Consider the following 25,033-nt stretch of genomic DNA (forward strand, 5'->3'; position numbering starts at 1 on the left):
TTAAACCAGAGTGGGTTCAGCTGAACAGAATGGTCAAATTAATAGGGATTTGGGTTCAGAGAGTAAGAGCTTAACTAGAATAAAAAATAGGTGCTGTAGGGATTTTCTGCACCTGGATGTTCCAGTCCATTGTGATGTCATTAGCCTGCTATGTTTCCAGAATGCCAAATGCCAGGTTGTATGACTATAGGTACAATTGTTGTCTTTCACATAACTTGACTGGGTTAAGCAATCAAACCCGAAACACACCTAGCGCCAATTACAGAAGCAATCATACGCTGAAACTAAGTGAAAGGTCATGTTTTTAAATCGCTCCTCCTCGAAACTGAAATACAGCATCCACTGATCGTTGCTAAGAGCACTCACAACCTCCTTGGACAGCCAAGAATAACAATTATTGTTCGGTTGAAATGCCAATGTATATTTCCATTTTCAGTATTTCTAAAATTTTGTTTGGTTGAAATGTGCTCAACAGTTCCAGGTTATTTATTTCAGGAGGATACAATGGGACTTCAGGGGGAAAAAGAAAACTAAGAAAAACAGTGGGTCTACAATTCCTGCGTCCGTTGGTTTCATTCATTCCAGCACGTTCATTGAGACCAGATGCCACACATCTGTGCCGCGCCGGCGATTCCAACATCAGCAAACGGCGAGCTGGCTACGCTGCGCTCTGATACGCTGTACCTGCTCTGGCCTCAGTTCGCAAATCAGCACCGTCTGTCAGCAATGCCAGGAGTTTTTCTACTGAATGCCCCATTTTCACGCCTTCTGCGTTGACGGTTTCCTCTGTCAGTGTCCGGTGCCATACTAATGTCTGCGGCCAGTACACATCGGCTCTATTTGGCAGGGATTGCTGCGGCTGCTTGCTGGTGTTTAGAGCTCGTTCTTGCGGCTCCGTGAGTGGGCTGACGGGCCGCTTCCGAAAGCGACGGTTTTCCTTTGGGCAGCGCAGCTCAACAGTACTGGCTGGGGTTAGGGGCATATGGGGAGGAAGTTGTGGAGGAATGCATTTATGCTACAACACCTGGGGCATTAACTGTGCAATATTTAAAGTTTAAACATTATCGTTGAGGGAATAATCGTTTGCTTTCCTATTAAAGGAAACAGCTTAAAAACAATTCTGTCTTCTAAGTGTAACCAGATGAATGAATTCTAATTAAGTACAGGAGTAAAGGAAATATATCGAGCATTTAGAATTTCATTTAAAACATGAATGCACATATTATTGTGGATCTAGAATGTTGTAGGCTGTCTAAACACGACTTTTATTCATGTGTTCGACATTCAAGGCTATAGTGTTAACTGTAAAATGTGTACAAGCAGTCAACAGTTCCTCTGAATTTAAATGTTTACAAATGTATTGAACTTAACCGCCATTTAACTGCGCAAAATCACTTTGCAATGGACCACTTCCGTATCTGCGAAGATCAAAAGTCACTGAACAGATGTGTATCTTCCCTCATACAGCCACGTCTCAATGCAACTTTGTCAATAATTACATAAAAGCTAATACGGCATGACGTGAGATCAGATGCGATACAGTACACTCAAACAACATTAACGCAAATTCCTTTCTTGTTTTTCCATCTGAGTTTGAAACCCCCCGCCATGTGGCCGTCTGCGCAGCTTTCGCGTGAGGCAGCGGGCTTTCCGCAGAAAATCTGCGCTCCGCATCTGAGTCATCTCTTTGTTTACATCCCCTCCTCGCCGTCTCGCTCGCTCACCGCTGACTGTGTATTGTTCTTTCCGCGCTGAACAAATAACCAGGAGAATAAGATGGCAGGCGGGTTCATTTCTGAGCGGCTGGAATTTAATCCTTTCTTTCCACAAACGATTACAGCCCGACGACTCCCGCTGCCACGGGCCCTCGTGTTCCGCAGACTGAGGAATGCGTCTTTGCTCTGGAGACTTCGGACCAATACAGCAATCCGCCGCATTTCAATGCGTGACATAAAACACCCAGAACAGCTACACAGTTGGATTTTAAACTATGGATTAAACTATCCTACACACAAACTACTGTACGTGTGCAGTTTAAGTGCAAGTACTGCCCTCTCATTAGTATATCTCGCTGAGTTGTAGCCTGTACGGCCGCAAATATACATGTAAATGATGGTCAGTTTGGTATTCCTTTACAAAACATTCTTCAGACTAGTAGACTAGAACTTTAACATTCTCAAATAAATTTTTTAGCGGCATTATATTAATTCAAGTACTCCAACAGTTATATTCCTCAGACTACCCGATTAGAATTAGAATATGTAGAATTTCTTACTAACGTAGATGAACTCCTCAGTGCCTAATATCCTACTGCTCCTTGAAAAGTATTTTGTTAAATCCACACAGGTATACTCTTCAAATACCTAGTAATCAATAAGGCTAATTGTTTAGTGTAAAATTCTTCTGCACACTAACGTAGATGAACTCCTCAGTGCCTAATATCCTACTGCTCCTTGAAAAGTATTTTGTTAAATCCACTCAGGTATACTCTTCAAATACCTAGTAATCAATAAGGCTAATTGTTTAGTGTAAAATTCTTCTGCACAGTAAGTTAAATTCCAAACAGTGTGGAATTTTAATGCTCTTACAGGTAAATTCCCTCAGTGCACATTATTTTAATGCGCCAGAAATACTACTACCTTAGCTGACTCTGGCTCAAACACAACCCACTAAATGTACTTTTCCACACTAGAACAACACAGACTGCAGGGACATGCTGGAGTATAAAAATGGAAAACATGCATAAAATAAAGACTCTCTGCTTGCAAAACCACCAAACGCAGCCTGAAATTACAAAACTAATATTCACAATGAGGAATTATTCCAAACATTTGTAATGCAACATGTGCACCGAATTAAAACTGAGTGTGACAGTCAGTGCATTGTGTTGTTCTCATAGATGTTAAACACCTCTATGAACTTGCACAAGTTTCATGAGACTGCAAACATTGCAGTACTGTAACATATGATACACCTCTCTACGTAAGCAAATGCGTTAACATCTTTTTAAATGTTTGTTCTTATTTTACTTAAATTAAATCTGAATGCATATTTTTTCCTCAAGAACTCCTCAGGAACCTTCTGATCAGTGTGTTCACTTCCTTGGCCAACAGTACAACTGAACAGGAATGGGGCTATTAAGAAATAAATAAGTTAAATAATACTGGCAGACTAAATAATACATAAAATACCTTCAATCTAACCTCTACCTCCTCCGAGTAAAGTTAATAGCAGCTGGAACGTTGGGTTAATACATGCATCAAGATGCTAAAAAATCTGAGGAAATTATGCTGTTTTAGGTTTTAGGTCTTAGGTGGTCTATGCAGTATTAAAACATTTACAGTAAATACTTGTGACACCCACACCAAAAAACCACATCCAAGGCAGATATTGATGCTTCACAGTCATCACTGCAATGCACAGAAAAAAAATGTCAATAAGTAGCTAGACATTACTCTGAGTACATCCATGGCTCTTTCGATGTAACATAATCTTCCTTTATAACGTGTGATACATCCTAAATTAAGTCAGTGCAGACACTTCTTGGCCGTTAATTAATTCCTACTGCATCTCCAAGCCAAGTAAACGGGGACTGGAATTCATTTCCAAACCAATACCTATCAATCTGCTTTCAATGCTTCCTTGTGGTTTTGCACTGCTGAAAAAAAAGACACAATCAATGCAGCAAAAGCAAATAAATAAATCAAGCAATTTATTACTCATCTGAGGGCAGTGTTCCTCACAGCACAGTGTGATTTGATAAACATTTCATATGGCCTGACAACATGTGGCCACACTGGTCCCTGTGGACATTTGGCTGATCGGAGAAATTCATCAGCACTGCTGAGAGCTTAGTGAGAAGTGCCCCAGATGGGCAGACTCTTATCCTAGGTGGCATTAACTCTCATCTGTGCATTGCACAAAAACAAGTCCTGGCCAGATACAGATCTGATTTTTTTCCTTATTGGTGACATTTACTTACAGACATACATTATGGCTTAGTAAGTGCCACATGAGGCTAACAGCCCTAATAATGCAACCCTTCATTAACATTATAGTACTGAACAAAATATGTAATTATTCATAACCATAATCATAGCCACTTGTTACCACTGACATCGGCCATTAAGTGTGTCATGATTGACAACAATACTTTGAGCATAGCAACATGTTCACATATCTTGCGTCCGTTGGAATACACACTGCTCATTTTTATGAATAATTACAAACTCTCTTCGGTAGTCTCATGTTTGTGAATGGTCATACATGCTGTCATGGAGTTTTATGATGGTTTCCTTTAGTTATTTTGACTTTTATTCTACATTACATTGCATTATTGTTATTGTAGCAGACACATCCAGAGTGACCTACACAGGTTACAATTTTGTCCATTTATACGGCTGGATATTTACTAAAGTAATAGTGGGTTAAGTGCCTTGCCCAAGGATACAGCAGCATTGCCCCAGTGGGGAACCAGCAATCTTTTGGTTATCAACCCTGCTCCTTACCACTACAACACTACACCACATTTTCTAATATTCAATAAGTGCTTTGCCTCTTATTTCTTTTCTATTGTATTTTTTTTTATTTAGAAAACACTGAGTGCTTGGAGTTACCTATAGTGCTGGCAAAAGAGTCACATGCTGGCACAATGCTGAAAAAGGTTTCCTATAGTGCCAGCATCAATTCCAAATGAAGTTATACTCACTTCACAAACTGCCCATAGCGAGTGAGTTATGGCCTTAGCTCTCCATCCACTTAGTCATGTAGTATCTGATCCCTGCAGAGTATAGCGACAGCTCCAGGAGACGGAAAAACTTCCCATCAGGCATCGTAATCCGGGGCCAGACAATTGGAAACAGGTCACGGGGGAGTCTCCAGTGACAGCCTGCCGAAATATGCTTCGCTTTCGTGGGGCAGGCCCACTCTCTTGCAGCGGCTCTGAAGAAATTAATTGCCTTTCAGCGGTAATGGACTTTGACCACAAACGGTGGGGGTAACGTTTGTCAGGCACACTTCTTTTGTTCTGGTTTCCCTCCCGGGTGGCTGATTGAAGCTTTTTCGCCCAACATGTCTGCGCACCTCTGCTGGGGAAAGCAGAGCAACGGCGGGGCGCTCTGCCACTTCCTCCGGAGAGGACGCCATTTGTATGAGTCACGGATGTTGGACGGCTGTCAAGGCATGAACCAGTCTGGGCTGAATGACTGGTGGCATTATCATACTGGAAAAGGATACAAACTACCACATACAGCACGCTGCTTGCACTTCTTTCTTTCTGTATCACTTTCTCTATCTCATCCTCATATGCTGTATACACAAGTGCATCTGTACACACACACACACACACACACACACACACACACACAAAAACTGCTTCCAGTTACGAGCTAATCTCCCATCAAAAAAAGTTTCTCATTACCGCATCACTCGGGAGAAACTAGCAGGCAGAAATTGCCCATCAGTATTTAGTAGTGGACTCTGTGGGAGTCAGCTGTAATACACAGATACACATGAAGCAGAACCAGCTACTCATGTCCTGCTCAGTTCAGCCATACAGGTCTTAAGTAGATGTCCCAAAACCCAAACTTCCCACTACTGACCTTTCCCTGCCAGGTTCGTGGCCTACCACCCCAAATCGCTGTCTGACACATACTGCTGACTTTCTTTCTTGTGGAACGTGGCTGATGCCTGGGGGCCCCTGCAGGGTGACCACCCAGTGGCGCACTGGAGCGCACTCTTGCATCTTGCATCACAACCTAAGGAACGGCTCGACACGGGCAGAAATAAAATCCCTGTGACCTGCAGTCTCACCCCACTGGTACAGTCAGAACCTACCATTACCGGGGGCACAGTGTCCTTCATAAAGCTACACAACCGCTTTGTTACTCCTTATTCTTTCTTGCTCCCTCCTCAAGGCTAAATATGTCATCCGACTCCAGTGACATTACGGTCTGTCTTGGTTATGCTGATCCAGAGAACAGACACATCTAAGCACCACGTGGGGCAGCAGCAGACAGAGGTATGTTTGGTTGCCTGCAAAATGCTCCAGCCCGTTCTGTGAAACAAAACCTGAGGCCTGTCACACCTCACACATATACAGTAGATGAGGTAATTCAGGGAAGTCTGGAAGGGAGCTGTCTATCAGTAACTAAATCTCAGGCCTCTCTGGAACTGTCTGCTGCTATCCCACTGACATGTAAATTAAACTTATTCAAGTTGTAACATGCTCACTCACGATCCCTTTTGCCGTTGTAATTAATGTAATGTAATCAACTCCCTCTGCGTTATTAGAAGCGTGTTATGTCTACTGTAATGTCTTGAGGAAAGTGTGATTATTTTACTCTTTATGACTCCGAAATGGATTTTGACATTAATGATATTATGGATTGTTTTGAGAGACGGCCAACAGCTGTCTGGATCGAAATCAGGAATTTCACTCTTTATTTTCATCTCATTAAAAACATCAAAAAAAGAAAAAAGGCTCAAAACATTAAGACCGATCTCCCAGCTCAAGGGATTAGTGTGACACAGGTTGGTGTGAAATATTAGGCCTAGGAGGGTTTGAAGAATGCTTTCATGTTCATGGCAAACACTTCTGCTCGATCACATTCGTGTATATCATTTATGCAACTTAAATGAGGAGAAGCAGGACCAGTTTGAAAAGCAGATGAACTTCGGGAAAACTCCCTTCTCAAAAAACAAAAAAACAGAGCACACAACTGCAGAACACACAGTGCTGCTGCAAGACTGAATAAACGAGTCCTGCAGCCCTACACATTAATTAGAGAAATATGCTAAGATTGTCATTTTATTTATTTATGTAGACATAATTCTTACTTGATTTATAAGATAACTATAAAAAGCTGTTCACACCACTATCAGGTGCCTGGCAGGGGATATTTATATGAAGTTACACAGAGAATAAGCTAGTAAAAATAGCCTGGATTTTGAAGGGAGACAGGAGTGAATGGGAGACATTAGTTGGAGGCAGTGGAGCTGTAGGGAGCTCTTGCCAGGTCAGAGGTGGTGGAGGAGAGCAGGCTGAACCCTGGTCTCCCTGTTCCACATGAGCTCCATGCGCCATCATGTGAGGTGTCACCGAGCTGTTGACAAAACACCCCGGGCCCGAATAATCCCGCACCTGGCGAGTGTTATTCAGCGGTCAGGGTGTGCGAGAGAGAGAGAGAGAGAGAGAGAGAGAGAGCGCGTGTGGGGGTGTCTGGAGCTCCCTCTCTTTTAAAATACACCTCAGCTGTTTTCTGGGTTTCTCGGTAAGACCAGATCACATGACTCCCTCTGAGTTACCATCTGTCTGGGAAGTAATTCATCATCTCAGCACGCACCTTGCAAAGCATGTGAAGCTATCCTGAGGCTGCCCATGCATCATGGAACCACATGTGAGACACAAGCTGCATCACAAACTACCAGTGGAAAAGTGACTTTACTGTGCCGGTGTCCTGTGGCTAAAGTACTTTGGCCTGCAGTTTGGGGCATGCGAGTCCCAGTCTCACTTAAGGCAAGCAGTTCATCATGGGATCTTCAAGGTAATTTATCCAGGGTACTGGGGTTTGATCATCACAGGTTATAATTGAAGGGGACAGGAAGTGTCTCAGTAAAGAACACTGTAGGACTTCCAGCAAGGGAAATGACATCCAATAAGTTTATACACACACATACATATATATATGCGTGTATGTGTGTGTGTGTGTGTATATACATATATATGTATGTTTCTCCTCTTCAGATTGGCAGTCTTAGGTGGTCTTCTTCATACAGTCCCTTATTCATTCTTACACAGTGCAGGCCTGCATCTCTGCCATTTCTGGAATGTTCTGATGATTACTTACTGCTGAGTCAACTTCTGACGAGGGAACGACTTTCAGTCTTTATACAATGATAAGAAAAACAAGGCCCACGTTCTGTCCAAACAAAAGGGCAATCTGAGCATGTTTAAAGAACAAAGAGTGAGCAGGGGTGACCATGACGACCTTGGCTCTGTTATTGTCTTTTTGCGCACTTTGTACGTACGTAGGAACATTCAAAAGCATAATAAAATGGGAAAAGACAAATGGTGATAATATCTGGAGTGTGTTTTACTGCAACTAAGGAATGACAGGGCCATGGCGTAGCCCTTTTTTAATGAGCAGGGAGGAAAGCGCTCTCCTTTCCAAATTACTGTTATCACTCTTGAGGAGAAAGGCCTGCAGAGCCCCTGTTATGGCGAAAAGGGGGCAAAAAGCATCCGACCCGTTCCAACTGAAGTGTAAGCTGGAGCCTCGCAAAGCCTGCTTCTTTTTTGTGTCCACTCGTCCTCTCCAGTGCAAAGCGCATTAATACGCTCAGCCTCTACCCTGCAAGACTAAACCTTCCTGCGCGAGATTTACTTAAGGGGGGCATTGATGGCCAGCCTTGTTTTCGGCAGGAGACGCAGTCGCCGCTGATCCTTGCCCTCCTGCTTCCCGCAGGGCGCTTTCCCACTGATAGAGGGCTTATGGCAGGATGCGGGTGGCGCTTTCAGCACCCAATTAACGGGGGACCTGGGCCGCTAAAAGCCCCCTCACTCTGAGGCGCCACCGCCCCGCTCGCTGGGGCGCTTCCGAGGAGCCGCTTCACAATTGGAGGGGGGGGGGGGGGGGCTCAGAGCTCCGAGTGTCTGCACCAAGCGCAGGGGCATGGGGCAAGAGAGCTCATTAATTACCACCATTCGTGTCAAACAGGCAACAGAGAGAGCCTTTTTAAGAACTCGGGGGATATAAACACAGTCCCCCCCCCGCTCATTCCATTGCCGCAACGAGAAGCCATTTGGCAACCCTGCCGTTCTCTCTTTCTTTCATTCTCTCGTTCTTTTCCTCCTCTTAGTGGCTATACATTCTCTCTCTGTTTGACAGTGCTCTCGGCGGTGAGGAAACCATGGCCGGTGTTCAAAGCTTTTTTCCCCCCTTCTTCACTTAACATCCTGCGATTGTGACACAGCCTGGCCTTATCTTTTTTATCCTCCCTCACATGCCAAGAGCGTTCGCCCTGCCAGCACGGTCAGGAGTGCCTGCTCGAGAGCCCTCCTCTGCAGGTCTCTGCTGAGGCTGAGAAAGGCTCCACTGTTCACGCACCTCCAGTGGTTGGCCCAGACGCCTGGGGGAGTCCCTGACAACCGATCTTCCAGAGCCCTCTGGCTGCCTCTCCCCATCTGCATCTCTATCTTTCCCAGCTCCAAACTCCATGAAGACACTGCGCAAGGTGTCCAACTGACCCTTCAAGGGACACACCCAACCCTCAGTCTTCCTCTCTCCATCACATAACCCCATATAACTAATTTTACTGGTATTACAGCCTTGGCAGCACGTTGCATTTGCAAAATGCAAAAATGTGGTTGTTTGTGTGTGTGTGTGTGTTAAGCCACCACAATTGCAGTAAATATCTATCTGTATCAACAGATAAAAGTGTAACCTGTATGTAAATCTCTCTGCATAAGAGCATCTGTTAAATGACAATAAAGTAATGTAATGTATCAGTATCAATACATACAATACAATCGATATATATTTTGCATAGGCATTTATTTATTTTTTTTTCCATTTTCCCCCCAATTTGGAATGTCCAATTTGTCCAATCGATGTTCGGCCCCATTGCACAACCCCCACTGTCAATCCGGGAGAGCATGGACAAGCATGTGCCCTCCTCCGAGACACATGACGTCAGCCACTGCTTCTTTTCGCACTGCAGTCCACAAGCTAAGCTAGCACAGAGATGAGTCGGAGGAAGACATTTCGTATGCAACTTTGGCACGTGGACCACAGGCGCCCGATCAACCAGCAGGGGTTGCTGTTGCTAATGGGTCCGAAGCATCTGCCGACGTACCCACTCCTATCCCCAGCGGAACGAAGCCAATGTATTCCGCCTGTGAGCTCCCGGTCACTGTTGGCTAGTGACACGGTTGGGTTCGAACCTGGGCCGTAGTGCTCAGTCTACACTCAGAATGACTGCTTTTACTGACTGAGCCACTCGGGAGCCCTGCATAGGCATTTTATAACAGCTTATTTAAAACATAGCCTAATTTACACCATCTTGTCTTTGCAAATATAGCACTATTTCACTTTACCATCATCATGACACTGAAAATACAGCAGTACTGATGGCTTCTCAGAAGAAGAAAATTAGCTTCATCACTTTGAACTATTTTTATTATACTCTATCGATAGTGTGACACCTCTGACAACCTGGACTACACATGACTCACATCAAAATAAAAGAAAAATTAATTACCTTTCTTTAGCATACGGACTCTTTTGCCCCCTCACTGTCGACCAAGTGCTCACTCCCACTCCAAGTAACACCCCCGAAAACAGATTCCTCCAAACAGCTACTAGCGTGACTCATCACACAGATGAAATCTGTGAAGTTCATTTCATGCAAATCCACTGAATACGGTCTGCCGTGGGAGGGGCAGATGCACTGCCTGGCACAGGTGCAACACTACACAGAGCACGGCACCTTGATCGGGATTTAGCTCAGAACATAGCGTGCTAGCTGGTGGCAGCTCTGTCCCACTGGAGTTACACAGAGCTCTTATTTCACATCATGTAAGAACCTATTATCTTATCTCTACTCCCATCCTGTGCATTTTTGCGTCTGAAAAGAACACACCGAGGATTTTAGTTACAAATAAGAATGATTTATGATTAGTAATATTAAATATCTAAAATATTTTTTTTCACTAAACTACTAAAAACTGCTGGCGAGTCTGCCTTCAACACCTAATCAAATGCCTGGATGCTTGTCGACATCCCTAACTTTTCCTCATCCCTCCATTGTGAGCATCAGACATGGTGTTATGAGGGCCCTAATGAGGTGCTAGAGTTTCAGTGCTGGAATGGAAACAGTGCAATACAAAAACCTTTGGTTCTCCTTCAGATAAAAAACAATCCACAGAGGTAACCCCCCCCCCGGCCCCCATTTAGCTTGCACTTCCACAGCAGAGATAAAAATGTGGAGGAAAGAGGCCGCCTCCGCATTACAGAGGTTTGCGCCACTCTTGCTCTGTGTGTTTTGGGTTTGTGAAACTGCGCTCGCTTTGTGGAGAGACGCCCTCAGGCTGGCAGAAAGTTCCGCATCATTAGTCTTCGCCGCACAAAGCCCTCTGTCTCTGCAGCAGATGTCCTATCCCCACCCCTCCTCCTTCAGCAAGGGACTCTCCGTTTCGGTTTTATCTACCCTGGTCTTGGTGAGTGAGGGGCGACACTCGCACCATCAAGGTGTGCCCCGGAAGGCCACCCCGAAGTGGGGCAACCTCTCAAATCCAAAGCAGACCCGCATTGGTAATCCCCTGTCACCTTTCAGGACCTTGCTGTCAGGCAGAGGGGTCGGAGAGGTGACAGAACATGACAGGCCCGTATCTGACCCCTGGGCTCAGATCATCACATCTGAAGATAAAGAACTGCGTCAGAGAATATCTTATTACATCTGCAGGTGCCTCTGTCCCATCTTAAGTAGTACAAACAGTGGCGAGTAATTTGTAATGACTGGCTGAAAGGTCCTGGGTTCAAATTAGGACACAACAGCTGGACCCATTGATTTATACTGGTCCAAATTCAGGGCCTTCTGGTCTCCTGCTATATTGACACATTACTGTACTATCTTGTTCCCATGAATGAACTGTCAAAAACAGGTGCTAAAAAGCACTATCACTGACTACCCTCTTGTAAGTGCACTTCAATCCTTTCCTGCCACTGAATGAACAGAAACATTGCTATCACAAAATAGCCAGCAAAAAACATGAACAAAATAAACTTGTTTTCATACATACTCATTAACATAAAATATGTGTACAACACTCCCTACTCTGAACAGCTCTCTTCACCAATTTTGACTTTAGAAAAACAAGACTTGCACTTTACAGCAAAAAATATATGTATATAAATTGCTTAAATAATCACAAGTCTGACATTTGTCACAATGTGAAATGGTTTTATAATGATAAATAAGCTATAATGATATGGATCTTCTAAAACTTTGCTAATTTTGCCAAGACCAAAAAACACAGTGAGGCTTTAACCACAGTCAGGCTTAAGTGTCAGTAATTTGATGTTTCAAAGTATGACACCCACTATAAAACTGAACCACTGTCCATAGTGATTGAAGTAAATATATAGTATAATTTCATGGAAAAAAAAACAGGATGATATGCAGGATTAAACATGCCTCTCCCCTTCACTGAGCAACTGCTTTGGAATTTCAATACTATTTTTAAAACTAAATAAGATAAAACCCATATAAGCAGCTGCAAATCCATTGCTTTTGTTTAAGGATAAAATAATCATTAAAACGGTCCATTGACTACCATAAGGTAGCAATCTGTTTCGATTATTTAAAAGCCATCTGTTCAAGAGCGTTTCTGTGAACAGTTGCATAATGCAAAAAGGAAAAAAAAACAATTGTGATTACAATTCCAAGCTAAGAATGGCAACAGTTTGTAAGGAACCGGCTACATGCGGTACGAGACCTTGGATCGTGTCTCTGAATGACAGCCACAAAGGGTTCCGGAACCTTCGGCGCATTCCAAACCGGAGGACCCTCGCAGTTTCATAGAACCCCTGGAACCGAATCCCAGAATGCTTTGAAAGAAACCCAGCTGGTCTCTTCACTGCATCTCGCACTCTGCCATCTGGGCGGTGCTGCGTTTCTCAGAGCTTCCGTCCAATTACAACCCAGCAGAGATTAGACAGACGCAAGAAAGATACCTTTCATCTTCGAGATGCAAAGGGAAAAGACGTCCCGCTTCCTGATATTTCGCTGTAGACCTCAGTAGTAATAATGAGCTGCAACCATGAAAGGAAAGGATGTTTACTCTTTTTTGATAGGGTGAGACAGAAGAAATGCCACACATATTTTTAGGGAGTAAAATACTTTCAAGGGATTGAGTATGAGAAGCCAGTTTATCATGCCAAGGTTAACAGGGGGCTGAGACACTGATGGGGTAACCTTCCTCTGGTCTCAAAGCTGCGCATATAAAGTGATGGAAATACGAGACCCACAGCAATACGGCAGTAAAATTTCAGAGAAGAGATAGGGGAGGGATTCCTGCCATTTTCAGATAAGTCACAATGATAGTTTTTTGGCGTTTTGGATGTTCCCTGAAATAGCCGATAATAATTGCGCTACTGTCTGTGTGATGAAGTTACCTCATCCCTCAAACGATTCCAGATGTGAGCCCCAGCTTGAGTAATGTACACTGGACACTCTAGCTACAGTCTGCAAAACGATATGGTCCTCTCCTTATAATCCTAACACCAACATTTTCTTGGTCCCTCTGTGCACTTTGGCTCCTCCTCAAATTTTATGCCTAACTTTTAAGTTAAAATCATGTGATGTTCTGTTATTAGCATTACAGGAACTAATACCATGGCTATGATGAATTATGGATTTGGACTACTTGGAACAAAATTCAAGTGGTGTGGTCTATTATCTTACATAGAGTCTACAGCATGACACTCTATACAGACATTTGGGAGCCATATCAGACAAAAACAGCTTGATCATAGTTTCTGATTAATGCTCTGACAAAAATTGTAATTTCCAATGTCACCTAAATTTATCAGAGACTTAATTTCATTTCAGCTAGGTAAAATATATAAATAAAAATACAAACTATCTATCTGTAGCTAGGCTTACACCCTAGCTATACAGACTATAATTTGTAGGTTTATCTGTGCAATATTTTCTAAGGCACAGCAGCCTTCTGTGATCACTCCAGAAATATTAACAGAAATTCTCAATTTACAGTACTGCACATATAGGAAATACTGATACAATACTGATGAACAATACTGATGAAAAACACTACGACACTTACAACATCTAATACAGAATTCAGTGGAGCTCAAGGGTTCACAATTAATGATAAGAAGTTGAATTTGTTGTGACTCTTATCTCATGACAAGTACCAAAGAAACTAGCACATAAAATATTTTGGAAAAATAATCAGACAGTTTAGTCTTAAGACCCATGAGAGAAATGTTGTGAGACTACAGCCTACACTAAGAAGACGTCACATCATGAAAACAAATGGAGCAGACAAGGCGCCACAGTGGCAGGTATCATGGAGATACTCAAAAATAATTAGTGTTTTTTTATTTTTAGCATTTTAATTTGGTTAAGGACATTGAGTGTACTATGGCATTGTAGCATGATCACAGTGCAGTGTCATTTGAGAAGAACTGTATAACCTTGACCCTGAATAGTGTAAATAATAAAATATTCATTATTTTTTTTCTCAGAACCTTAAAAAGAAGCCTTTCCTTATTACTTGCATTTCCTTTTATGATAAATACCATTATTATCCATATTCCATAAAAGCAGTGATATAAACCACCGCAAACTTTTTGGTTTCAGGGAAAATATATGATGGATGGGGTGACTTCATCGCAGGCCAACCCATACAAATATATAATACACAGAGATATTTTAGAGAATATATTTTTAGCTCAATCAGTATATTGAAAATGTTTAAATTGTTGCAGTATACTTCTGCTCTGTAATATGTTTTCAATGTCCTTGTAATATATTCTTGAGCTGAACAACATACATTATGTCTCAATATATTACATTATATTTCATTTTTGGATGGGAAGCCTAAGCTGCTACTCACTATAGGAAAGAAACATTTTCATAGAACCACCGAGTTTGTATTGGTTTAAGCAGTACCAAAACATGTGAGAGAGTACCACTGACTAAAAAGAATGATGATACAGACAGTTCTTGTGTTGTTTGCGGTCCAAACACTTAATGTTACAATGTTTAACAGAATAAGCTTATGAATAAACCTGAACATTTACTGCTGAATTTCAGGTGAACAACAATCACATGTCTTTACAGGTCACAGTACTCATCAGTGTATACATGTGACACTGTGTAACACAAAGTAGTGCCATAAAATTATGCAGTACATAACAACAGTGCAGATAGTAAGATACGAAACAGGGAAAGAGAGCCACAAAGATCTGTGCTATTCTCAAATTTTTACCTATATTTCATTATTTTGTCTATGCCTCTAACAATTAATCTTCATTTTTTTATTGTTTAGCGACACCGCATGAAATATGCTGTATAAAAGCTATTTATCATTATTATCTACATACACACACACACACACACACACACACACACACACACACACACACACACAGAGCAACCTTAACCTTCCAACAGAGATGGTTTAACAGATTATTTGTGGTGTACAGCTGAAATCAGTGTCTATGCCAGCTGGCAGCCAAACGCAGGAGCAGGTAAAATCCATTTCATGTGTTTAATGTCTTACGCTAGCACCACAGCTGATTATATGACAAATAAAGTATTAAATAATCTTTCCACAGTACGACTAAGATTTTCACTTTTAAGTACCACTCTGATCTCATCACCACAGTTTGGACGTCTTTTTTTCCATGATTTGCTTTTGGCCGATTGCATTTTTATTGCTGTCACATGGGTTCCCTGACTATCGCATTTTAAGATGCGGGGCTGCAGCCGGCCTCTCGTCTGGACGCGGGTCAGAAGATGATGAGCGGCTCGTCGCCACGCGCGAAACCACAGGGATGGTCCGGCTCTAAATCAGTCCCTGTATCTGTCAGAGCGATCGAGTTTCTCTCAGACTTTCCTGGCATGGTGCTGCGATTAGGCTAGAAAAACAGAGACCGTCTAGGCCCGGGTGATGCACCCTCCCCCCACCCCGCCCTCGACTCCACCATCCGAAAGGCTCGAGCTGCCCTGTTCCACCAGTCTTGCTTGACTGCACGTACGCCTGACCGTTTCATCCAAGTATGGGAAGAGATAGGGAGACACACTCATGCTGAATTTCCAATGCCTCTGCATTGCGGTCACGTCCACCAGCAATTGCTGATATTCCATTATTTTAAAAAACAATCTCTAAACCACTGTTTATGATTATATCAAACCTATAGATATATGCACTTTATAAATATCACTCATTATCTAGGGGTATAATGTCAGTTACCTTAATCAAATATTATTTTTTGAAAACAGATTTTACACACACACACACACACACACACACACACATACACACACATGGGATATATAGAGTGACTGTGATATCAAAGACAACAAAAAACTAATTAATTTAGGATTATAAGGATTATAAGGAATGACATACTTCTTGGAATATGACAGGGAATAGATTAATAAATTATGGAATATGGAAATTGTATAGCATTACTTTGACAGAAACATCCACTGCTGGTAAATGTAGGTAAGACTGTGATATAAAGCTGGACAGTAAGTTACTGCTTTTACTGCTGAAATTGCTGACATTCAGTGTGGAACCCTAGCCCCACCACCTCACCCATGCCACACCACCTCCCAGGTTGAAGTGGCTATAGGCTACATGGCACAGCTGGAATCACCATTGCTGGCGGATGTGAGGGCTGTGGTGCACCTGAGCTGTGACAGCCGATGTGTGCTGATGATTCCCAGTATTATCCAGCATAAATCTGTTCATAGAAGCAGGTTTCAATCCTTCCCATTCACCATTAATGCCCCCTCTCCCCTCTCCCACACACCAAAACCCTCAGAAGTAAAACCTTGCTACTCCCCCTCTTTCTATCCCACTGTGTTCTCATGATGAAAAAGCCTGAATGCACACTCTTACTCTTTCTTTTTTTCTCTCTTTCTCTCTCTTTCACACACACACACACACACACACACACACACACACACACACACACACACACACACACACACACACACACACACACACACCACAAAAATGCAGTGAAGGGAGGTCAGAGTAGGGAGCACACAGGTGTGTGTTGTGTTAGAAGCAAGGTCACCCCACCACCTGATCCACAGCCCCCATACATTCCACAGGCCTTCCCACCGGCAAGTTGAACAGACACACACACACACACACACACACACACACACACACACTGCATCCGCACACACAAAACGACGCATGCATACACCAGCATGCACATAACTACAGCTACACATACACAAACCCACACGTGCATAAGCATGCATGCGTGTGCACATACACAAACGCTCTCTCGCAGACAGGCTCGGGGCAATACCCTCTCTGCAACCTGCCCCTGTCTCCAGAATAGAGCACGGATCCCATCACAGACTTTATCTCTCCTGCCTGCTGGGAAAAAACTCCTCCAAATAAACACTGACTGCACAGCTGCTCAGCTTGGCAATGCTTTCCCAACATTTCAAACACGTTCCCTTCCACCGCTGCGATTGCAGGCGCTGCTTTTACACTAGACTTTCTGCTCTGATTCACTGTATGGGAAAACCAAATAAATACACCAGCGTTCAAATAAACTCCCAACACAGCATTTCTTTCTGGAATAAAACTGTACAGATTTGTACAGCTTTTTAAACCATGTCTTACTTTCTGAGATAAGGCATGTTAAAAAACGTTTTCAGTGACACACTCAAAAGTTTTAGTTTTATCCTTTACATTATAAACCTGCAGTATTTGTGCATGTTGGCGAGTGTGTAAGTAAATGAGAGAGAGGCAGGCCAGTTTAGTCTCATAAATGATACAGACCCTTTACATGGCAAAAAGTCATTTTTGAAGTCACATTATGCACCTTAAAAACCTTAAAAGACCCACCCAATGTAACACATACCACATGTATTCCAACAAATGTGTTATTACAGTATACACAATAACGCATATGTTGCTTGCACATTTTTCCTTAACCTTGACAAATTTGTGTGCATTTTCCACTATATATTTTGCTAATTTCAGCAGTCACAGAAGGTAAGAACAAAGCACAAAGTAGTAACCATATATTCAATCCAGGACTTTCTCCAGGAATTCTGAGTGTCAGCTGTCATTGTACAGTCATGTTATATATATATATATATATATATATATATATATATATTACAGTGTAAACTTAAATTTTCAGGAAGGTCATATCTTATAATCTCAAGCTTCTCTCGGTCAGCAGTTTCCCGTGTTGGCGGAAGCATCTGCGTTCTGGATGGGCGCGAACACGGGCTAGGGTTTGCACGACTCTCCGCGGCCTCCTTTTCAAAATCAAAACAAAACAAAACAGTGTGGAAAAAAAAACAAAAAATGGGGCTTATCTTTCAGAACAAGTCTAGCCTCGGGGGGAGGAACGGCCAGCTCTGTCGCTTTGCCGACGGCCGAGATACCGACTCATTTACCTGCCCGACACCGGCCCCATCTGATTGCTCTTCAAAGAGGGCCAATTTGGAAAGCCCCCTTTCAGATAAGGGGATTAAGCGTTTCCTCTACCCTCCCAGCCTGCAGGAAGAGGAACTGCTGCTACACCTGTCCCTTCGCTGGCTGCAGCAGAGGTAGCGGGGGGACGGGGCCCCGACACGGGCCCCCTTCTCATGTTTAATTAAGCATGCCTTCCGACCAGGTAAACAATCCTGTTGGGCGCGCAGGACAGGAACGCCAGGGCAATCGCTTGTCGCTTTAACAGTCGTTTTCCACCCATTTACTTGCAGCCACTTCCCCTTCGGGTGACAGCGGCTGGCATATCGGGCCGACGCTGTGTTTGCGGAGGAGCCGGAGAGAAAGGCGGTCTTGCCGCGCGGTCTGTTTGCCATGGCACCCGGCCCCTGCGTCTCTCGCCATTACTTTCCCATTTACGCGCCGCATTACGCAATGCACGGCCGCCAGCCGTCTCACACATATCTCCCTGAGCAAACAGCGTCTCTTTCAGCTGCTCCTGGTGCGGCCATTTTGGGACACTTTTAGAGTTGCCATACCACCCGTCGGGGTAAATGGACTGGAATTAAATTAAACAGAGGCGTACTAGTTTTGGTTGAGAGCCAATGCGATGAGTTTGATTTCTCTCTTGCTCCGCAGGACCGTTTACTTGACCTCTCTGTGTGCTTAAGTGTACAACACGTGCCCTTGAAGAATTGACACCAAATAAAGAGTGATCTAGCGGCTTTCCAAAAAGCTGAGGAGAGCTGAGAACAGAGGAGCCTGTAAGCGTTATGTGCTGAGATGTGGGTGACCAAGCCCAGGTGTGTCAAAAGGATATAAAGTGTTACTTTGTTAAATTATCAAAGGCCATCAAGTTGCAATAAAATGAATGCAAGGCTTGACAAATAAAAGGAGTTCTTCAACTATTAACTCTCTTCAAGTTGACCTAATCTGACACAGTGATAGGTCACAGATTATAGCTGCTGTTTCTTTTTAGAGTCCTTTAGGGCTAACAGATCGAGAGTCAAGGCAGGCATCAAACCTCAACAGGAATTGATGGAGGGTCCAAGGTTCAGCTCATCTACCAGAAGCTGTAACAGAAATAGACCGCCCCCTCCCCTGTCCGTGTTTCCTGTCAACGGTAACCTTTCGCTGAGTCCCGTGACCCCGCCCAATCCCACCTCGTGACGGGCCGGAAATCAGGCGGCCTCCCTCTCTCTTCCACACCATGTTTAGGCACACAGTGCACACCACAGTCCGAGCCCTCCGGCCCCCTTTCCAGTCCTCAGCCTGAACAATTCCAGAGCCATACAATGCGCGAGGGGGCCTGGGCTAAAGCTGGCCCGGGCCTGCACCTGCCCCCTGTCCGTCACCCAGGCCCGGCCACGAGCCCCACGGCTCCACACGCCCTCACATCCGTGTGACGTCACCGCCCTCGCCACTCAAACACATTCACCAATCCATTCTTACTCTGTCGTTAGCCCTAAAAGCCACCTGGCGCTGTTCTATGAGAAAAGTGATCCTTTGAAATACATATCAAATTCATGCATGAGAGTCATTTTGGGCCTCCGGGATAACTTCAGTGATTGAAATTCAGTAAATGAATCCCAGGGGAGGAGTTTAGCTGGACCTGGCAAGCACACCTCATGCAAACATCGCTAAATCGTTGATTTAGAAATGTCCAGACAAGCACTTACCCTGGGTTTCATTTTCTCCTAGAACCACCTGGCCTCCCTTTTGAGTGCACACAGCCAACAGACTGCATACATAATCTGAACAGTGCCACATACAGCTGTTATTAAAGGATTAAATCATATGTTTATTAAGGGTGTGGGGACCCAAGTCATGCTGGATGAGTGGGGAAAATACAACAAGCCCTCAACAAACAATATCTGTATGACTGACAGGCCACACAAAGCCAGTGCCAAAATCATGACAACAACCTTCAAAACAAATATACTGTAGTCTGTCACTCATAGCTAGTTTGTGGTTATTGTGCAAAGGAGCATAATCCTGGCACTTCAGGACATACTTATTCAGTAGAACTGCAGTTTACAGTGCAAGGTATCTGTGGTAATTTTATTTTATTTTTTTTTATTTTTTACCTTTAAATAGATTTTTAACTTTAAACCTTAGTCATGTGGCATTTTATTGGTTAAAAAATAGAGTGTTAATAAACCAGACTGGCCTCTATTAACTGAGACAGAAATAATGTGTAACTTTCAACTGCATTGGAAAATTAATACTATAGTGACCATTTGAACTGATAATAACTCATTTTCTTAAAAGTGAGATTTTTCAGCAAATCCAACTAAACAAATTACAGTTTACTTACTTAAGTGTCCCAGAAATCCAATAAAGGTAAGCTCATTTCATATCGTTCACCAAAAGAAGTCTCCACATTAAAGAAGGGTCGTGGAGCTCAGAAATAATGTCTTTGATGTATTTAAAAAGTGGACTTTTTCAGCTTGGTGTTCAGCTGGCTAACACCTTTTGTATTGTGGGATTGCCTGCCATATGCACACCTGTGAGGTTCAGGTACAAATGGGCAGATGCAGGTGTTTATCTACCTAGCAGCAGAAATAAATGGAGGGATCACTGCAGAATAAAAGAAAAGGTGAGAGACAAAGTCCATGGGTAAAGATGAAGTTACAGACAGAGACAAGTGAATTACTGGAGTGTCAGATTAAGGGATCGTGCCTCGGAAAAAATGGTACAACAAAAACCTTTGCTGTAGTTATCACACGATTTATTTTTTTTCTTTTTGACATTAATCTGAATGAGGACTAAAAAGATATGAATATATAACAAAATATAGGATACTGCTGTTTTTTCATTTAACATCTGAAATGTATTCCACAAAGAAAGCTGTAAGAATTCTTTAATTGTTTATGTGGAGCACACAGAGGTTTTTGGAGAATCAGAGAGAAGAACAGGCAGAGAGGGGAAAAAAGGGAGTGAAAAAGGAAAAAAAATGAAGCTTACTTCACAAACGTACATGTGAGGGATGTTTTTGGAAAGGGAAGAGGGAGCACACTCCAACCCAAATAGGAAGTGTGCGGTCCGGACGGATGCCCGCAGTCTGTGAGGCGTAACTGAGCCATCGCACCAGCGAGAGGGAATAATACAGATCAGCGGGGGTGGGGCGTCAGGGGTGTCTCTCAAAAAAAAAAAGAAAAAAAATTCTGCTTTGATATATGGCGATACGCTGTAAAAAAAATAACCTCGGTCATGCATATTAATACCAGAGCCATTGACTGCTTCCCCTCTTTTTTTCATGAAGTAGCAACCAAAACCAGGTCCAAGACAGACGGAGTCGCACCACGCACAAGGCACCATTGTTGTGCCCCCCCCCGTCCCCTCTCACTGTGGACCTTGGACCGGGGGGCAGAATCTGGCATCTGCAAGGCTCCAGCACCGACCCTGCCGTGAGAAGACGCACCCGGTAATCTCGAGGGGTGTCGGTTACAGGAAGGAGCGGCCGTGACACAGCACACTACCGCCCACTCTTTCACCCCCCCCCCCTCATTAGAGAGCCACAGGTGCAACCTCCGGCTCCTTCAACCCCCGGGCCCCCTCGGGCAGGGCCCGGCCAGCGGAGCCGCACATCTGACTGGGGATCAGGTTCTGTTTTGGGAACACAATCCGCATCCTGTCAGGAAGCTACCGGACCCGACCGTGTTGGGAACTGCCCCCCCCCCCCCCCGTTCTGGTCTACTCTTACTCTTTACGTCTTTTTTCATGCCCAACTTCTCGCAGTCTTTTCTTCCTTTCTCTTGGATCAGCACACAGGGCCAGGGGGAGGGAGCGTCAAGGACGCAGTCTCTGGTAACGGCTCTGCTCCATGTGGTAAAAGGTGGGATCCATTTCCCAGCAACCAGATGAATTTTTGCATCACATTCATTTTTTCATTTATTTTCTTTCAAGCTTCACACAAGGGACTTTGGATTCCCTCACAGTTTACTTCACATCATAGCATGAAAGACTACTTTATTGATTACTGTATGGCATGAAATACATGATTATTTTTGCTTGTGTCAGAACCTCTTTTAAAGCACATCTCCATAAGAGGCCTCCAGTTCCTACCCATCTTACGCTGCACATTCAGTCCTCCATCAAAACAAAAAAAAACACTTCTGCAAAACTCACAACAACCTGTCAGAGTTCGCTATTATACTGCACCTCAATGCATTTTATAGCATTCGCTTCATTTGCAACAAAAGCCTACCACACAGGTTTTGGAAAGCTTGCACTGAATGAAGCATGTGCAATGGCATGTTCTTGGAGGGTGTAGCGATTAAATTCATAAATGATATCATGTAACTGCGTACAGTCAGCCACCTGCATGTGGAGCAGATTACAAAGCGGACTACAGATCACCCGAAAGGAAGAACAAGCTGAACAGTGCTCTGCTTTGCATAACCAATAACAAATGCGACGCAACTAAGCTGAATGTGAAAAAAGATCTACTGAAGCATTTTTTCATGGAGGACAATGTACTGTAAGAAATTCCCAGCCTCCTCTCACACACACACACACACACACACACACACACACACACACACACAGAGACACCCAAATACCACAAAAATGCAGTGAACTCATTCTGAAGGTCAGGCTGGGGATAGCACCAGATCGTGGTGACCTTGTTTACATTGCTCCGTCTCTTCTTCCCTTTAGCTGTGGGATAAAAGAAACACTTCTGCTCTTTTCATTCTTTTGCCTTTTTTCCCTGTCCTCCTGCTCCCGGGGGAGGGCCCGGCCTGCTACCACTGAAGGAGCCATTGAGACGGGGCCCGGGAAACGTTGGGGGCGAGCTGCGACCTTGCGCCAGGACTCGAAGCAGGGAAGAGGCCGCTCAGCGTCTCTGGCCTTGCAGCAGAGCGGGAAAAACATTGCATGCTGTAAGGAGCACGAGCTGCTGTTGGCAGACGGCGGCTGAAATGCTAGTCGTGCTGGAAACAGCTGGTCTCGCTCAGCACCAGGTGCTTCAGGGAGAGTCTCCTCTGTTGCGGAGAACTGGTGAAACTAAGACTTTTTTTACGCCGCTGAATCGGCAAGATTTGTGCTGACGGGCTCCCTAACGTACCCCCAAGCGAGAACGAGGCTCAAGAAAATACACTGCGGCCGCATAGCCCAACGGCCGGGGCCAGCGACATGAAGGCAAAGGGGAGGGGAGCAGGATGAAGCGGAGGAGAAGGAGCAAAGAAGGAAGAGGAGGAAGAAAATGAACAGGTGAAAAAAGAAGACGTGAAGAAGCCAGAGAGGAAATGTGTGAAAGATGACCGCGAGGAGGAGGAGGAGCGCACATTTAATGCAGACGCGACTGTTTCAAAGCCTCCGGTCCATCTGGGGCTGAACACACAAATTCTAAGCACACTTGAGAGCTGTTGAAATAAGCTGACAATCCTGCAAAACAAACGGCCAACTCCAGCCAGTGCACATCTGTCTTATTCTTGGCAGAACACTCCACGTGCAGTTGGACACAGGGCCTAATTTGCAAATCTGAAGCCATTTTTTCGCCAGTTTTATATTTATCTCTTTAACAAACACTTTAAAGCAAAGCTGTATATGAGGGTCAGAGTTGTAATTGATCTAAATAAATGTTTCACTCGCTACTATTGGAGCTAAGTAGGACTCCCCTGGGACCACACAATCGAAGTAACCAAAATGATCTTAAATCCCTTAAACCGCTATTAAGATGGCAAACAATGGAAGAAGAACAAAAGGATTCCGATGTTATTTGAACACTAAGCGCATAACCAAAAACACATTCATTATTTTGGCTGTAATCTCGGCCAGTACTTGTTTAAAATGGGGAGATCTGGATACTTAAAAGGGTATTTAGAAAGACAACAGAAACGTGTGTGGTGCTCGCTTCCTTACGCTCGACAGCGGGAGAAAAACTTCCTTCTAAACATGAAAGAAGCGCCATTGATAACACAATGACGTACACAGATGCAAATTTTTATCATTAGGCACAGGCTTTACATTGATTCCCTCCCACGGAGCTCCCCAAATCCCTTTTCAATATGATCAATGCGCTGCCTACACACAGCCAAGCGCATTCCACTGCATCAAGGGAGCAGTCTGAGCGGAGAGTGCTCACCACACCACTCAGCGATGCCTGTGCGCTTACTGTCAAATTCAGCCTTCATGCTGCACTTAAAGAACATACAGAAGAACATGTTAAAAATCGTATCCTCTTTCCGTCAGCAGTAATGACTGTATTTATTTATTTAGATTTTTTTTGTTCTGATAGAGGCTTAGCTTTAGTTCTGAAACATTCCTAACTGTGTATAGAAAAAAAAAAATACCCTTTCCAAGGGCACCAAAACTGCAGGTCATATCTGGCAAGAGTGTTTCAAATGTGTTTATGATTCTAATAATTCCTAATAGATTCTAAAATAAACACATTTAGAGAAATATGAAAGAAAAATGACGTGCATTCTGTCATTACCGCAGCCCATTCGCATTTAGCAAGAGCAAAGAGTAGCAAAAAGTAGTCAAGTTTTCTGTTAATGTTACCAAACATGCAACCTGGCCTGGACAGAATGTTACCACGATCTTAGCCTTGTCATGGTCTGCAGCGGCTGTAACCCAGCAGAGATTTTCCAGCCGGCCTCTTTCACTGCGACCCTTTAACACACAGAGTTGCTAACCTGGGCAGTGACAGTCATCTGCCTATTCTAGGACACTTTGTGCACAGCTGCGTAACTCGTTTGTGTGTGTGCCTGTGCGTGCGTGCGCGTGCGTGCGTGTGTGTGTGTGTGTGTGTGTGTGTGTGTGTGTGTGTGTGTGTGTGTGTGTGTGCGTGTGTGTGTG

The 25,033-nt window shown here is 43.8% G+C and overlaps 1 protein-coding gene across 1 annotated transcript in view; it reads right to left on the reverse strand.

Moving 5' to 3' along the window:
• The window catches only part of LOC118776315 (bone morphogenetic protein receptor type-1B), a 34,208-nt gene that overhangs the window by 7,647 nt on the left and 1,528 nt on the right, over positions 1-25,033 (reverse strand). The window lies entirely within an intron of this gene.

The sequence above is a fragment of the Megalops cyprinoides genome, chromosome 4, assembly GCF_013368585.1.
Source record: "Megalops cyprinoides isolate fMegCyp1 chromosome 4, fMegCyp1.pri, whole genome shotgun sequence".
Classification (NCBI taxonomy): Eukaryota; Metazoa; Chordata; class Actinopteri; order Elopiformes; family Megalopidae; genus Megalops; species Megalops cyprinoides.